At 35.8% G+C, this 16,529-nt stretch overlaps 1 long non-coding RNA gene across 1 annotated transcript in view; it reads left to right on the top strand.

The window, feature by feature from the left end:
• The first annotated feature begins 2,949 nt into the window (after window positions 1-2,949).
• LOC134754496 (uncharacterized) overlaps window positions 2,950-16,529 on the top strand; it is a 266,953-nt gene continuing 253,373 nt past the window's right edge. Inside the window, exon 1 of the long non-coding RNA XR_010128899.1 lies at window positions 2,950-3,099. This is a non-coding gene — a long non-coding RNA (uncharacterized LOC134754496). The remainder of the gene's footprint in view (window positions 3,100-16,529) is intronic.

Genomic DNA, 16,529 nt, shown 5'->3' with positions numbered 1-16,529 from the left:
GACCCAGACCTGGACCCGGAAATGCTACTAGAAAAGTGGGTTAGGTGGGTGGGTGTTTGATTTTTGAACTGCGATTATCACAGAACAGAACTGCTATCAGAAAAGTAGGTAAGGTTAGGTTAGAGCTGTGACCATTACAGAAACGAAATGCTATCAGAAAAGTAGGTTAGGTTTGGTTAGAACTGCGACCCTTACAAAAACGAAATGCTACTAGAAAAATGGGTGGTTTTACCTCCTTTTCTACATAATTAGGCAAAAGATGCTGACTTTTTCATTTTATTGTCTGGAATCTTGCGTGCGTGTATTGTTGATGGTGCACTCTTGTGCACCATCAACAATAAGTGAACTTTCAGCGGCATCCCCCATTGAAGTCGGTTTTTTTTTTCTTAAAAATTATCCTGTATTATTATAATAATATGCCCATATACAAAGTTTCAAGTAACGCACTCGAAAAAAAATTGATCTCCATACAAACTTTCAACCTCTTTTTCACCTCCTTAGGGGATGAATTTTCAAAAACGCTGAAATTAGTTTTCTTGTATTTCAATGATATATCTTTTTACGAAGTTTCAAATTGCTAGCTTAAATAGATCTTGAACCCCATACAAACTTTCATCTCTTCTTTAACCCTATGAGGGGTAAAATTTCTCAAATTTTTATAGCCTATAACCTGGCCGTGGTTTTTTTCGACAGATTAATAAAGTTTGCATTAAAATCCGTTCAGCCGTTTTCATTTGATGCGCGGTCAAATAAACAGACAAACAGATAAACAGACAAATAGACAAACAGATAAACAGATAAACAGATAAACAGACAAACAGACAAAAATTCTAAAAACTGTTGGAACGTGTTCTGTTATCGATTCTAAGTATCCCCAGCCAATTTTTTTTCGAATATCTTCCATGTACAGACTTTCGACCCTCTTCCGCTTTATTATATAGATAAACCAACATTGTCAGTAAAAAAGGCGGATTTTTTTTAAATGAAGGCGCGAACGTAAGATCTCTCGTGCTAAATCTGGGGGCACGGTATGTGGCTTGGCCGTTTTGTAAGTTTTGTTACTACAAGAACTATTGTATAATAAAAAAATAATGAATAGTGAATCAATTTTTCACCTTACGTCCATGTGACGGTAGCAAAACGGCCAAGTCACATATTTTGACTAAGGTGTAGAGTTTGTGAAGTTAGGGCTTGTAGAGTTAGAAGCTTTGGCTCTACAAGAGATCTGATAACTTTTTGACAGTTCGAGCCTTATGGTTTCGTCTTGGCAACATTTTACATGAAAATGTTTTTGGTGAGTCAAATTTTGCGTTATTTTTCTACAGCGAAATGGGTGTAATAAAAAAAAAATTCTAATGAGTAATGACATTATCAGGGTTGCATTGGTAAGCTAGGTTAAAGTTGGTTCGATAGATCAAAATCACGAAAACGAGTCGCATTTAATTTCATTGGTATAAAAAAAAATTTATCGCTACCCTTCATACGGCGGCGCGACGGCCGAGCGACGTCACGAGCAAAGTTTTAGACAGAAATATATTTTCAGAGTAGGTAATTGAGGTAAAACGTTTATATACCCGCGCGATTTCCCTATATTCTGTCGCAAGTTTTGATCTTTGTTCCCCTGTAATTACCTGGCTTCACGTCCCCTTTCCATCGAGAATACTCCAGTAATAACGTAGCAATGAGTAAAAAACCCGGTTTCTAAAAACAACATAATAATATTTAGTGTCCGACCAAGCTTCGGTGTCGGTTTCAGCATAAAAATCATGTTTCGGTCGAAGGTTCAGTTTCGGCCGAAGCTAGAGCAAAACCGAACTTACAGTCGGACACTAAACCCTTAATAAAGCGTTCATAATGAATTTATTGATGATCGGCAATAGATAGTTTTCACAACCTTAAGAGGAAAGGGGACGATCTATTCTCCATACAAACGTAGTCCCCATTTTCCTCCCTGGATATTGAGATTATGGAAAATATTTTTACAAAAATTTATATATTTCAGTCATAGCTATTTCATTTTTTTCGCTATTTTAATTATTGTTTGTATGGAAATCGCTGTGCGTTTGTATGGAAAGGCGGTTCCGGGGCGGTCGTCCCCTTTCGTCTTACCTAATAACTCAACAGACTACCGTGTGAACCGTCCTTGGAACGTTGCCAGCTCTAAAAACATTACACTTGATTCAGAGTTCCGGAGGACTTTTACCTTACCCTTACCCCGTTTATAATGCACAAACCGCGTAAATTAAATTCTAATTGGCTATTGCCTATGCTCAAAAAGGAATGTTTATTTTACAGAGTGTAACCCCACTTTTCGTGTAAGATAGGTCCAATAAACTGATGATTCCTTGCTGAATACGAAACTCTTGATCCGTTAACTATTTTTAAACAAAGTTACTATTTATAGGAATACAAGAAGATGGAGCTGTATATTTTTTTTTACCAAGCATACTAGAAGACGGATATAAGAGCTTAATTCAGTATAAAAAGACGCCTAAAGTTGAACATAGATATAATTTTCGACAACACGTAAACACCAAAAAGTCTGTAATGTCAAATATTAGAAATGCCGTTGTTTCGAGAGCAAGATGGCCACATCGCCAAAATATTTTCAGTGATAAGGTAACAGCCAAAGTTAACTCAGCGAACTTAATATCGTCAGAATATGTTAACCCTTTCACTAACTCACCTACAAGTATAAAAATAAAAACAATAAAACGAGAAAACAAAGAAAATAAAATCTTAGAGGAAAACTATCCATGAATTTTCATGAATAGGTCACATTATCACATACACAGCAAAAGCTCATATAAGTACATAATCAAATATTTTTAAGCCAAATTCATTAGTCTTTCGTTTTATTGAAACGAAATTAACCGGTTAAATTGAAAATATTGAATCAAGATATATCGAGTAACTTTATGATTGCTATAGTTGATCAAGCAAATCTTGTCGACCGGTCTGGCCTAGTGGATAGTGACCCTGCCTGTGAAGCCGATGGTCCTGGGTTCGAATCCCGGTAAGGGCATTTATTTGTGTGATGAACACAGATATTTGTTCCTGAGTCATGGATGTTTTCTATGTATTTAAGTATTTGTATAGGTATTATATTTATCGTTGTCTGAGTACCCACAACACAAGCCTTCTTGAGCTTACCGTGGGACTTAGCCAATTTGTGTAAGAATGTCCCTATAATATTATTTATATTTATATATTTATTTATTTATATTGTCAGTAGAAAAAGACGCTCAAATTTTCTATGGGACGCGATAACTCTTCGCGCCTAATTTTTTTTAAATTTGCCGCCTTTTTCTAGTTAAAAAATTTCTTGACCAACTACTTATATCTCCTTTATACGTATGAGTTTGAAGTCCGTCAGAAAATGAGCTGATAATTTTGCAGGTTCGGACAAATCAAATTATTTTATGAAAATAATAGTGTATAGTTTAGTGTAATAGTGTTTAGTTTTGTAGTTTGTTAAGAATATCTTGTACCTAGTTTGGCTTTTGTTTCATTGTAAGTACCTACATCCATTTAGTTACACTCATTTACCAAAATACCCACATGTCAAAATTGAATTGGGGCAAAATGCCTGAATATCAAAACACTATTTATTTTTCTCAAAAGACCAAGTTCCCAAAGGGCCTGAAACATCAAATCGACGTGGTGCCCTTAAAATTTAAATAACCTACATTAATAACTACTGTGGTGTTATCCTATATTATAGTATTTAATTCCAGCAGACTATTAAAATGATTGCTAATACGATAGTAGTTACAAAATCGCACATAAAAAATGTTTAAACTTAATTTATTTTGAAATTTGGTACGAATAATGACAATAGAATTATGATTTATGATATTGAGGGGCAATGAAACCAAATCGTATTTTGTTCCTCAAATAAATCTACTAAGTTAATGAATGTTTAGTTTAAGTTGGCAGAACAATGTTTCTTCTGTTAAAAAATATTTTAATTTACTGCACATGCACATACAAACTGTATAATCATATAATTTTGATATAATTATTAATACAACGCAGTTATTTTTGATAATTAAAGACTGGTTTACTTGTCATCCTGGCCGTTTTCGGCCACAGCGACTGCGTTTTACCGGTGCTGAGAGCGTCGCTAGTGTGCTCTCACGTAGGCAATGTAAGTACCTATTAATCATAAATGTTAGGTAGGTTAGGTCTTTACAGTCATTAGGGGTCATCCATTAATTACGTCACACGAATTTCTAGGTTTTTTGACCGCCCCCTCCTTGTCACACTTGGTCACATTTGGCAAACAAACCCCTCCCCACATGGTGTGACGTCAAATTTTTTCAACGCAATCGGCAAATCGAATTAAGTATTTTTAACAGGGACTGAAAAAGTTACCTTTAAGAACGGTTTTGACCGGTCTTTTTAAAGGTACCCGACCGTTAAAGTAGCATTTCGGTACCGTTATCAATACTTAAGGTATCCAATCAAGCTTCCGTCCAATCGGTACCTTTAAATAAAAGTACTTACCTTTAAAAACGACTGACTGACCGGGCCGATAAAGTAGCAATCCGGTACCGATATCTATACTTTAGATGTCCAAACAAGCTCTCGTCCAAACTAGTACCTTGCCGCGCGATCTGATACCCAAATTCAAACCGGTCACTCGCTTTCATTGAATTCCTGCATTTTTGCTCTGATCAAGATGAAAATCGATATGGGTGGATTCGATAGGATCTTTATTACGAATCTGAAGTCAAAAAAAAGCCCGCCATCTTGAATCTCTGCAGTTTACTCTGTTCAAAATGAAAAGAGACCTTTATTATGAATCTGAGGTAAAAATTAGAAAAAACCGGCCACTCGCGCACTAAGGGTTCAAAAAAAGGCATAAAAATAACGTCTGTTGTATGGGAGCCCCACTTTTATATTTGAGTTGATTGAATGATAGGCAGCGGTTTACGATTTATGACGTATTAAAAAAAACTACTTAAGTACTAGATCTCGTTCAAACCAATTTTCGGTGGAAGTTTGCATGGTAATGTACATCATATATTTTTTTAGTTTTATCATTCGCTTATTTTAGAAGTTAGGGGACACACATTTTACCACTTTGGAAGTGTCTCTCGCACAAACTATTCAGTGTAGAAAAATAATAATATTAGTAACCTCAATATAATTTTTGAAAACCTATCCATAGTTACCCCACACGTATGGGTTTAATGAAAAAATTTTTTTGAGTTTCAGTTCTAAGTATGGGGAACCCCCAATTTTTTTTCTATGTTTGTGTGAAAATCTTATTGCGGTTCACAAATTTCACAATACATCTACCTACCAAGTTTCAACAGTATAGTTCTTATAATTTCGGAAGTAAGTGGCTGTGACATACGGACGGACAGACAGACATGACGAATCCATAAGGGTTCCGTTTTTTGCCATTTGGCTACGGAACCCTAAAAACGGCTGTTTTCGGTCAGGTTGGTCAAACTTAGCGGTACCATTTTAAAATTTTTGTTATTAATCGGGTACCGTTACTTGGATACCTTTTCAATTGATACCTTTATTATAGGGTACAGGTCTTTTGCCGTTTTATTCGGGTACCGTTACTGTTGGATAGGGTAGGGTAGGAAACAGTGGCTAGGAAAAAAATAGCCGGGTACAGTGGCTCACTCAACCTAATTCCAACATAATAGAGGCGATATTGGGGCGACTGAGCCACTGTTTCCTACCCTACCTAATTTAATTGATATCTTTATTTTAGGTTACCGGTCTTTTGCGGTTTTTCAGCCCTGATTTATCAAAACATTTTTGACAAAAGAAATATTAGTAATTTTGTAACCCAAAACTGATTAAGAAAAAAATTAAACGAATAAAAACGATTATCCTTCCAAAAACTTGTTATTTAACTGTACAGCGAATAAAATCATCATTTATAAAAAAAATCGGTTACTGATGTTAGTGACGTCACAAAGTTTTTGATTCCCCCTCCCCCTTGTCACGCAGAAGAAAAGAGTACGAGTATATTGACATTCAAGAGAACATGTAAATTTAAAATAACTTACAGCACGCCAAAAAAAGGTATTAGAACAGTATGCAACAAGGATCTATAAAAAAATTCCTCCTTATAATACAAATAGACAGTAACAAAAACCATTTATTTTTGCATGTGTTACTAGTGAAGTTTCCCGAGAAATTAATTCCTTTGTACAGTCAGCTGCAGAGAAAAGATACCACCCCTGTATAGAAGTTTGTATGCAACGGTGCTAAGCGAATTGTATTGCTGACTGTACATCTGAAATCCAAATACTGGAAAATAATGGTTAAAAACTTGGAAGAATAATAATCTATCTCCTAAAAACAATGAAATGAAATCAACTAAATACTTATTCCTCATAATACAGTTTCAGAGTATTACAGGGGTCTCCGCACTAGGCTTTGCCTGTATCGCGGTATTCGCGGTGAATCAGTTACAAAATGAATAACAGAATTAGTTAGAATTATTTAGTGTTTAATGTGCGACTATTCGTCTGCGTTAATTCGGGCAGCCTTCACAGGATATAGACTAGGGTGGACCTTATTTCGTCGAAGTTATATTTTTCTACGGGGCACCCGCTTAACGTAAAATCGACCACTAAAAAAACCAATGTGGCTGATAGCTGGAGCAGCAGTACAAAGCATAATGGCGGCCGCGACCAAGAACTGCCGAATGTTGTCCAAGAATTGGTTATTCGCATTTCCAGAATAATTCTTCATTAACTGCACCCGTAACGTTTGCCACACACTGCATAATATGCTATCAAAATTATACATTAAACAGCAGAATGCAAAAAAAAGTCTTGAGCACGATCCGGCATGTTCCACGGATCATTCGAAAGCCTCATCGCCAGGGCTTACTTATCATGCCGTTGACGCAAAAATGACGTCACGCTGCATATAGCATGGTATAGGGATGTTAAACACTATAGATCTTTCAATCGAGATCTAGTCAAGTAAACAATAAAAGTACCTTTACTTTAAGTATAATTCAGCTCGATTGATAGTGCTACTTTTATAGTCTTAATTATGGGAGAGGAGCCTAGCTTATAAAATACTGCCAAAGGCAACTCTATTTTTAGACTATAGGCTCCCTCACATTAATTAAGTTGGAGGAGGAAGGTAATGGTATAACTGAATAAAAGAAATGAGATTTACACTTACTTGTATAATTGGCAAACCTTTTACAACACCTTAATTCACTCACTTATTAGTTTTAGCACTGATGATCACTCTTCGACCTCTAGTAGTGAACTCCCCTGGTTGGCGCAATGGCGGGTTTTTTTATTGATAATCAACTGTCACAAAGAGCGCCAACCGGAAGTTCATCACTAGCCACAACATTTAAAAAATCATGAACACATACGCAATTACCGACAAATATTGCAAAAAGTACATTATTTAACAATATGATTTATTTATTGGTCACTTAATAATATTACAAACTATTAAAAGTGAACTTCCGTTATTGACGCCACACGAAGTTTCATCGGTGATTGTCAACAATCAGAAATGGCGCCAACCGGAAGTTCGCTTCTAACCGAGATATCTGAATCTCACGGCTGATCGTCACTGCGAATAATATAGTAAACAATAAGCCGTCGCCATTCAAAAAAAGTTATTACGGTCTCATTTTAAAACAAATAGCATGTTGAAATATTTAACATAAAAGTACACCTAGGTATGTTGCATTACATTTTTGTTGTTATAATAATAATAATAATAAACTGGCCACCATAGCCTATCGAGACTAACAAGCAACGCTAAGCGGTTTTCGTGGGGTGCTATATGAAGGATGTCACATGCGCGTTTCTGACTTATGAAGCAATTGTTTCTAATACAACATAAAATAAAATGTTTTTGTTGGCCAACCAATCACAAAGCAGATGCAACGCAGCAGCGTGTTTAAGTAGGCTAATTTGCATTGAATCAAGTGTCCTTAAACAGGAATTATTTTATTGAAATGTATGAAGTTCTATTTTCAAAATTTTTATAATTGACAACCGTATCGATAAAATTCTTATGCTTGAGTCGGAAGTGCCATAGACTATCCAACGTTGAAAAGAGTAAGGTTGTAGTGTTGCATATGAAGTTGTAATACACAGATTATAGTCGACGAGTAGGAGAAATGTAAATTCTCATACAAAGAAATTAGAGTGAGTAGAAGTTTTGCAGGTAGGTATAACTTCTACTCGCTATTTTAAAGTGAGAACGTAATTTCGATTGTAAGCCAATTTTTTCTGAGTGGTCATTATGTTATCCATTTAAAGCTTTATGGCCTGTACTGAACAATCTTAAGTAGGTACCGTTTCGTCTCTGAACCCCAAAATCAGCATGTAGGTAATAGCCGAAGCAGATTTCTGCAGTACGCCTCTCGACACAAATGTTATTTTTGGTCATTAACGGAACCTTTTGAGTAAAATTTTAAATTTTCTTGAAAAAAATCTAACAGTTAATTTTTCATCTCAGACTTCAAAGAATCGATTACAGTACATTTAAAATGCTTTCAAATCATACCTATCACGATTTGATCCGTAAAATAGAATCCGAGAAATAATAAAAATACGACGACGGTCAGCCGCCATTCATATGACGATGCGCAGTGACCCATGCTGAACAAAATTCATCATTACTTGGTTATATAGTATTATAACTAATGTTTTTGGAAAGCTCATAAAATTTCCCGTATATTTTGTAATAACATTCATTGCGGTAAAGTTATAATTTATTGAGTTATAAGCATGTTTTATCAGTACTTATGCAAACGTCCACGGTAAAAAAAAACATATTTTTACAAATATTTTGTAAACGACTAAAGTGATGACTACGGTTATTTAGAAACAATTCTAATACGTTTAATTGTCTTTCAAATGACATCTCACACGACCCGATCGGTCTCATAGGGCTCGAGATGTGAACAAATTTCGATGACAGTCGGCCGCCATCTTTCCCCCCCTTTTGTAGCACCCGTCCCCCCTCCATAAACCACAACAGGTCAATTCGTATTTTGGAGACAGCGAGGAACATATCCATACCAGTTGTAGGTATTTAGAAGATGTCGCCGACTTTTTTTCCAAACAGACCGGTTTCCTCCAGTCTAATTTTACAAAGCCGACGTGCCGACAACAACACAAGGCAGAGATATTAAAATTTGGCTGTGATAAATAATCGTGATTATAATTTTGAAAATGTAATATACACCGATGATAAGACATTTACATCTCAAGAAAGTGGACGGCTAATTTTGTGAAGACTAAATAATAGGGGACCGTAGTTGATAGTAACATAGTAAACGTTACCGCAAGTGGCCGACTGAATCTTGGCTTTTGGGGCTGGATGTCGGCAGCGGGTCCCGGAGAACTGGTAGGGATTGGAGGACGCAAAATTGGCCAGGGATGTTACAGGAATGATTGTTGCTATGCCAGTGTCAGTTGCAAGTACCGCAAGCCCAATCAAGCCCAAATTTCCAAATTTAGTAAGGACATAGGTACATCACGGGTCACGAAAGCGTGATTGAGAGACCGTGATGACATTTTTAAGTTTTTTTAAGTGCCGCTCCCACCTCTTCACCCGCGGCACCTTTAATCCAGTGCTTACAATGCCCACAAGACCGTCAATAAGTCAGAACTCTCCAGAAACCAAGGAGTACTTTCTCACTTTCCCCTATAGAGTTTTACATGTCAAAGTAGACGCGCAAAAGGGCATTTTACTGAAATCGAGGATTAAACTGAGATGTACACAGGATAGTGCTTTCGCAGGACATCGGCCACTTTGCTGGTAGATGCAGGCGGTGATATAACAACTTTAAAACTCCACGGGGGCTGGAGGTCCACAGCAGTTGACGGAAGAGTATATTGATGAGTCAATGAAAAATACCGTTAACGTGTCTAACCAGATACTAAATTCTATTCAAAATAAAGAAATCATAATATAAGACACTCACTAAAACTCCAAATTAGTTTACAATAGATTATTTATTTTGAGTTTTCTATAATTAAAGCAATACAAATCTCTTATCCAACAACTTGCGTTTTTCTCTCTGTCTTAACTTAATCCCCTGTCAATGTCATTATTGTCCAAAACCGCGGCAAACCATCTGTCACTTGTCAGATATTTAAAAATAAAACTAAAAGACCGTTTGAGATATCCTCAACATCTAACAATAAATATAAACATGCCATCAAGCTCCAAACCAAGACCCTCCCACTACAATACAACCAGGACCATTAAATATATCCCATTGTTCGAATGACAACTACAACTATAATTTGTTTCTGTATTTGTTGAAAAAAAAAATTATTGCATTATTTTGATATCTATAGTCTATAGATATTTTACAGGTAGCACTAGTAGCAATGCAGGTCATCTCCCTACGGCTTCTGAACCCATCTTAGAGTACTAATAATATATGTTGCAGTAAAACAACTTCTTCTGCGTTACAAGTGTAATTTAGCAATTATACAAGAAATATTTCGGTTCGGTTCGGTAATTAGGGTTACATTTAACACGGTGTATAAAATGACGACAATTTTCATTAAAATTTATAAAAACACTTTTTCAACAGAATAATTAAACGGATGGTTGTGGATGTCTGTCTTCCGCATATAGGGAAAAGGGATAGGTATAAAACATGAACTCGGCTGAAAATTTAGCTGTGAAGGAAAAAATGGATTAATGAGATGTGAGTGGTATGGATGATGATGGCTGATTCAATGGATGAAGGAAATCTAAATTCAAAACCGAATACTTATAACGCCCGTCAAATTTGAATTTTGAGAAAGCTTTAAAAATGCGGATTACAGAAAATTAACAAAGGTTTGCAAAACTAGAAGAAAATTACTATGGCAAATAATTAACTGGTTACAAAAAAAGGAATCGGGTTTATAACATTAAAAAAAACTAAAATAAAAAAAAAACTTGAAGCTTGAAAAACTTGGGTTCGAATAGAGCACGTCAAGCCGCAGCTCGCCAGACCCTCAGTTCTACCTGACCGAACCGCGCGGACCACGGGCTCGAATCCTTTGATAACGGTTGCCGATCGTCCCTTCGGGGCCCTCCCAACGGAAAGCTTAAAACGCTCTCCTTAGCACCGCCTTCCGGAGACCGGAGCCCTCCCAACGGAAGGCTCAAACGCACTCCTTCAGATACGCTTCACAAAACCTTTTCCAGCAACTAACTGGTCTATGAGCACATATGTTTTTGCAGATGAAAATCGTTCGTAATCACTTTGGATATCACCCAAATCACATAAAAATATTGACTCCGCGACTTAAAAATCGCGAGCGATCAAAATACAACGCTCTGCAGTCCCAGATTCAGTCACACAATTCCCGGGAGCAAAACAATTAACAAGATAATTGCACTGTTCCGACTTTTCTCTCTAAGTCTTTCGATCGATCTGATGTCTTTCACAATCCCGAACATCTCAAAATTTCTCATTCAAAATTAGCGCGAACATTCTCTTAAATCTATAACTGCCAGCTCTCTTTAACACAAAAAGGCTAATTTCTTCGGCAACCGCCATATAAGCTCCATCTAACCGTACTTGCGTGAATCAATTCACACTGTACGAGACGCTCGAGTAATTGTAAACGCGACACAGCGAGTTCGCGAAGGTTTGCCCGTCACCCGTGACTGGAAGGGTGGAGTGGAAGGAGCAGCTATTCACGATGAAGTACTAAGTAAGAAACTCAGATACCATCAATCTTCGCCACGTCATGGAGTCAGTCAAACAACGTTGCGAAACCTGTTATGAAATACAAGCAAGACACGTGGAGAATACGTATCTGCGGCGAAATCGGCAAAACTAAACTGTACTTTTAATAGGTAGGTATTAAAATAAATTGGTTTGTCCCCTCACTAGCTCGGAAAGCCGTCTTTTATCCTTTAAAACAAGCTGGGAAAAACGCATTTTATCCACTAGTGGGGAGAGTAATTTGACCTTGGATGGAGCGTGTAAGTAGCTTTTGACAGATAACAAAACGTAAAACGCTGATAATAATGGTTAGTTCCATATTTATTATCATTAAATAAATGGTTTGAGAATTTTATAAAAAAATACAAATTTAGCTTTATTTAATGATTTTAAGTCATAAACCTTAAATTCCATAAGACACATTTGTTTTTTTAAATGATGTTGAATGTAATTCTGAGCGCACAAGTTGAGTCGATGCAATTTCAAAAACATCGTCAGAAATGTCAACATTGTCAACAAAAATTTTCTCACCGACTCCGACAAGTAAAAATACACAACTTCCAGAGTTTTCTGTTATAATATCGTATTTATCGTAAAAAAATGAGTGATTCCAGTGACGAAGATAATCTAACGCCTGTGGATGTTGCACTTTCCTCGCTATAGTGAGGGGAAAAGATTTGTGTTACACACGGGTTCAAATGTATTTTACTTCTCGTGTGTTTAAAGACTCGCTACGCTCAGGATTCTATTTTAGAACCACTCGCTCGTGGTTCAACTATAGAATCCTTATATTATATTAATCGAATGTTTCTTACCGTGATGCCCAGTTCGTCAGCAATTAAATATAGTGGCTTGGCGAAACAGCCTTTAGGTTACTTTTCGCTCATGTCGTCGCAAATATGGACGTATTTGGTATCAGTGCATTCAGTGTGATGTCCTGAACACAAATATATGAGATGACAAGCGCGAAAGTGGTGGGGGTAGTTGCTGTGACGTCAAAAAGTCGGCAGTAGGGTGCTTTGGGATAAATTCGAAAATGGGAATAAGTCGAAAATCACACATTTCTACTAAACTGGGAACAATTTCTACGCTGGCAACACTTGTCAAGACGCCATGTTTATCTGCCCCCCCCCCCGCTAAAGTTCACTTCGCGTCGCTAGTCGTGAGCGCACATTTGCTGCGGTCTATTAAATAATAAAAGTGCGATATAGTGCCTTATGAGGACTTTCGAAACTACCCCATAGCACATAACTCGGAAACCTGATAAGTTAAATCAGTGTTCGTTTGTTTTAACGTTAGATTGTCATTTTTGTCGTATTAATGAGTACAGCATAACGGTCTATCTGTAGTTTAAAAAAAGCATTCGAATTTACCCCACGGGGGAACTTCGAATGCATGTACTAATAACCTCAAACTTGGTTTTCATAGTCCATTATCAGAGGTTGTCAACCCAGGAATTAACATAACGTTACGGTTATCGTGGTCCGAAGTTCTCCGAACGCGGTTAAAAAATGTTGACAATCACTGATCTTTACTGATCACAGCGCGGGAGAAATTCGAAAATAAATTGTAATTAAAAAAACATGTTTTTTACCGTGAATCAGCAGGATTTTTTAAGGGGGTAAATTAGAACGAAAAAGGAATATGATCTTTGACACGCATATTGCATAAAAACCATTTATACAGACCTTCGAAATTACCCCACTTGCTTTCGAAATTATCCGCTCCTTAAAAATTGTATTTAAAATATTTTATTTTTTTATTTACATTTATTACCAAAATCAAGCAACGTATTAAAATGCTATTTTCACAAACCATTGACAAATATATCCAATTTCGAAAAGATGTCATTACTTGGAAGGAATAATTCTTAGGTTTTGACTTACGAGCCCAAACCCTAACATACTCAACACTCGCCTAAAAATATGTCGAATATACCCCAAAGCACCTTACAGTTTTTTACTTTTTTTTAAATCATACCATGTGGGCTATCAAATGAAAGGGCTTTGTGAGTAGATCACAAATATATAACATACTTTAACATTTTCACTACTACGTCTAACAAATTATTAGAAAACGTGCCATTATTATATATAAGTATATATGTATAATATGCCAGTATGAGCGAGATGCATAGAAAGTAAGTGTCGTTCACGCTAGCGTTTATGTCAGTGCTGCAAACTGATGGTAGCTGTACTTATCTCAACTTTATGAAAAAGAACTTGAAATAAGAAGAACCTAAATGTAGACCATAGATCGTTTTGCAATAGTCCATTTATAATTCTTAATACAAATACCACGACAAATTCGTAATTAAAGCAATTAAATTTATATCGTAAAATAAGTATTGCACGTGACAGACGGTCGGAGATGGCGAATTTGTGCGGATTCTTGGCCGAATTCAATTAGGAAACCCTAACAAGTAGGTACTCACCTTATTGAGTTTTAATAAAAGGAAGGGAGGTTATTGCAAACCTCCGCTGTTCTGTGATTTAAGGGAGAGGAGGGGTTTGATTGTCCATGTGGAACATTGTGCCGTCAAGAAACTGATTTGTGGTTTAATCAATATTACTTTTTTCCGGCATTTCCTATTCTAGTAGATATTGTGATCTTGACTGTTGTAAATAATATGCTGTATAAGTTAGCGTAGGTAACAGTTGGACTAAAATGCGTTTCTGTCACTTTTTAGGGTTCCGTACCTCAAAAGGAAAAAAAACGGAACCCTTATAGGATCACTGTCTGTCAGTCCGTCTGTCACAGCCTATTTTCTCCAAAACTACTGTACCTATTAAGATGAAATTTGGTACACTCATGTAAGTTTGTGACCCAAAGACGTAACGTAAGATGTTACGTAAATATCGTGTTACATATCAAATGGAATATAGCTCATTGTGTGAATCTCAAATATATATTTTTTTTTAATTTTAGAATTAATAGTTATGAAGTTATTTAAGAAAATAGCCAAAAAATGACCATTCCCCCCTTTATCTCCGAAACTACTGAGGCTAAAATTTTGAAAAAAATACATAAAATAGTTTTTTACCTATAGATGACAAGGAAACCTATTAGAAATGTGCAGTCAAGCGTGAGTCGGACTTAATTACTTAGTTTTGATCGACCCCTACGGGTTTTTTAGACATTTCACTCGCGTTTCACATAAAAAATCCGTTGCATCGCTTAAGGGGCAGTTAAGGAAACTGTGGCTATCGGACCAGAATTAACTGTTTGTGACTATGGATGTATATTTATTTTATATAACGTAGGTATTATATATATTTGTTATACTGTTACTTCAAATTTTTATCTTATTTTATTTATTTTCGCCCTCTTTTATAAATTTATTGACTTTCCTGTAGTCTATTGTACGCAGTGCTATATTTGTCTACCGTTCTTCATCAATTCTCATCTACTCAAAGGTTAACTGGAAGAAATCCCTTAAAGGGATAAGTTCGCCTTTGTACTGCCTATTTCTGTGCCATATTTGTGTTCTATGTCTTTGTACAATAAAGAGTTTATACATACATACATACATACATACATACATACATACATACATACATACATACATACATACATACATACAAAAAATAACACAAAAAAAATGTATCTAAAATGTATAAATATAAATAGAAACGTATTGTTTTTAGCATAGAAACAATCCTTTATAGTAATAAAATTATTTACTTTAAATTTAAAAATTTATATTGAAATGTAAATGTAGTTAATAAGCTATAATATATTATTTCCTGTTTTCTATAGTTTCCATTGTCTGGGAGAGGACACTGACTTCTGTAACACAAGTTTTTTTTTAAATCATTTATTTATTTAGGGACTTTTAATCTTAAGATTACGCCAGTCCCATCGTACCTTAATCTAAATTACACTCATCTTTTTTTTTGGAACGCGAGTCCGACTCGCTGTTGGCCGGCTCGAAAAGGAAGTACGTTTAAGAAAGTGCGAGAATTATACTTTTTTTTTCTAGCTTATGGCAATATCAGGCAACATTCGGTTTATGCGCAAGCGGCAATTAAAATTTGAAATTTTCTGAATTTGCGACGGAGTGTGTATTGTTAGTGTTGATTTTATTATTACTAGGTGAGTTAAACAGTGTTTTTAACAACAACAAAAAAACATTCGGTTTATGCGCAAGCGGCAATTAAAATTTAAAATTTTCTGAATTTGCGACGGAGTGTGTTCCTTACGTCATAGAATAGCCAAAGAATAGAAAAGTAAATAGCCAAAGTGTTTTGTTAGTGTTGATTTTATTACTAGGGGAGTTAAACATTGTTTTTTGTTATATAAAGTTCATTAAATCATAAATTAATTCTAAGTCAAAAATTGTGAAATATATCTTGTCCCATTTTTGTACCATTGTCGATAGTACTGGTAACCAAGTACCATTTAGCACGTCCTAAAAAACGGACAGTGCCGACTTGTGCGAAGACAAGATTTATTGTACACTGTGACAGAAAACGGACATTGCCATACTTAGGTTACATTTTATTTTTCATTTATTGACATTTTAAATAGCCAAAGTGTTTTGTTAGTGTTGATTTTGTTACTAGGTGAGTTAAACATTGTTTTTTGTTATATAAAGTTCATTAAATCATAGATTATTTCTAACTCAAAAATTGTGAAATATATATTGTCCCATTTTTGTGACATTGTCAATAGTACTGGTAACCAAGTACCATTTAGCACGTCCTAAAAACAGACAGTGCCGACTTGTGCGAAGACAAGATTTATTGTACACTGTGACAGAAAACGGACATTGCCATACTTAGGTTACATTTTTTTTTTCATTTATTGACATTTTATAGGCTGG

The sequence above is a fragment of the Cydia strobilella genome, chromosome Z, assembly GCF_947568885.1.
Source record: "Cydia strobilella chromosome Z, ilCydStro3.1, whole genome shotgun sequence".
NCBI classification, from domain to species: domain Eukaryota; kingdom Metazoa; phylum Arthropoda; class Insecta; order Lepidoptera; family Tortricidae; genus Cydia; species Cydia strobilella.
Note: the sequence above shows the minus strand (reverse complement) of the source record. Positions and strands in the feature narration are given on the sequence as shown.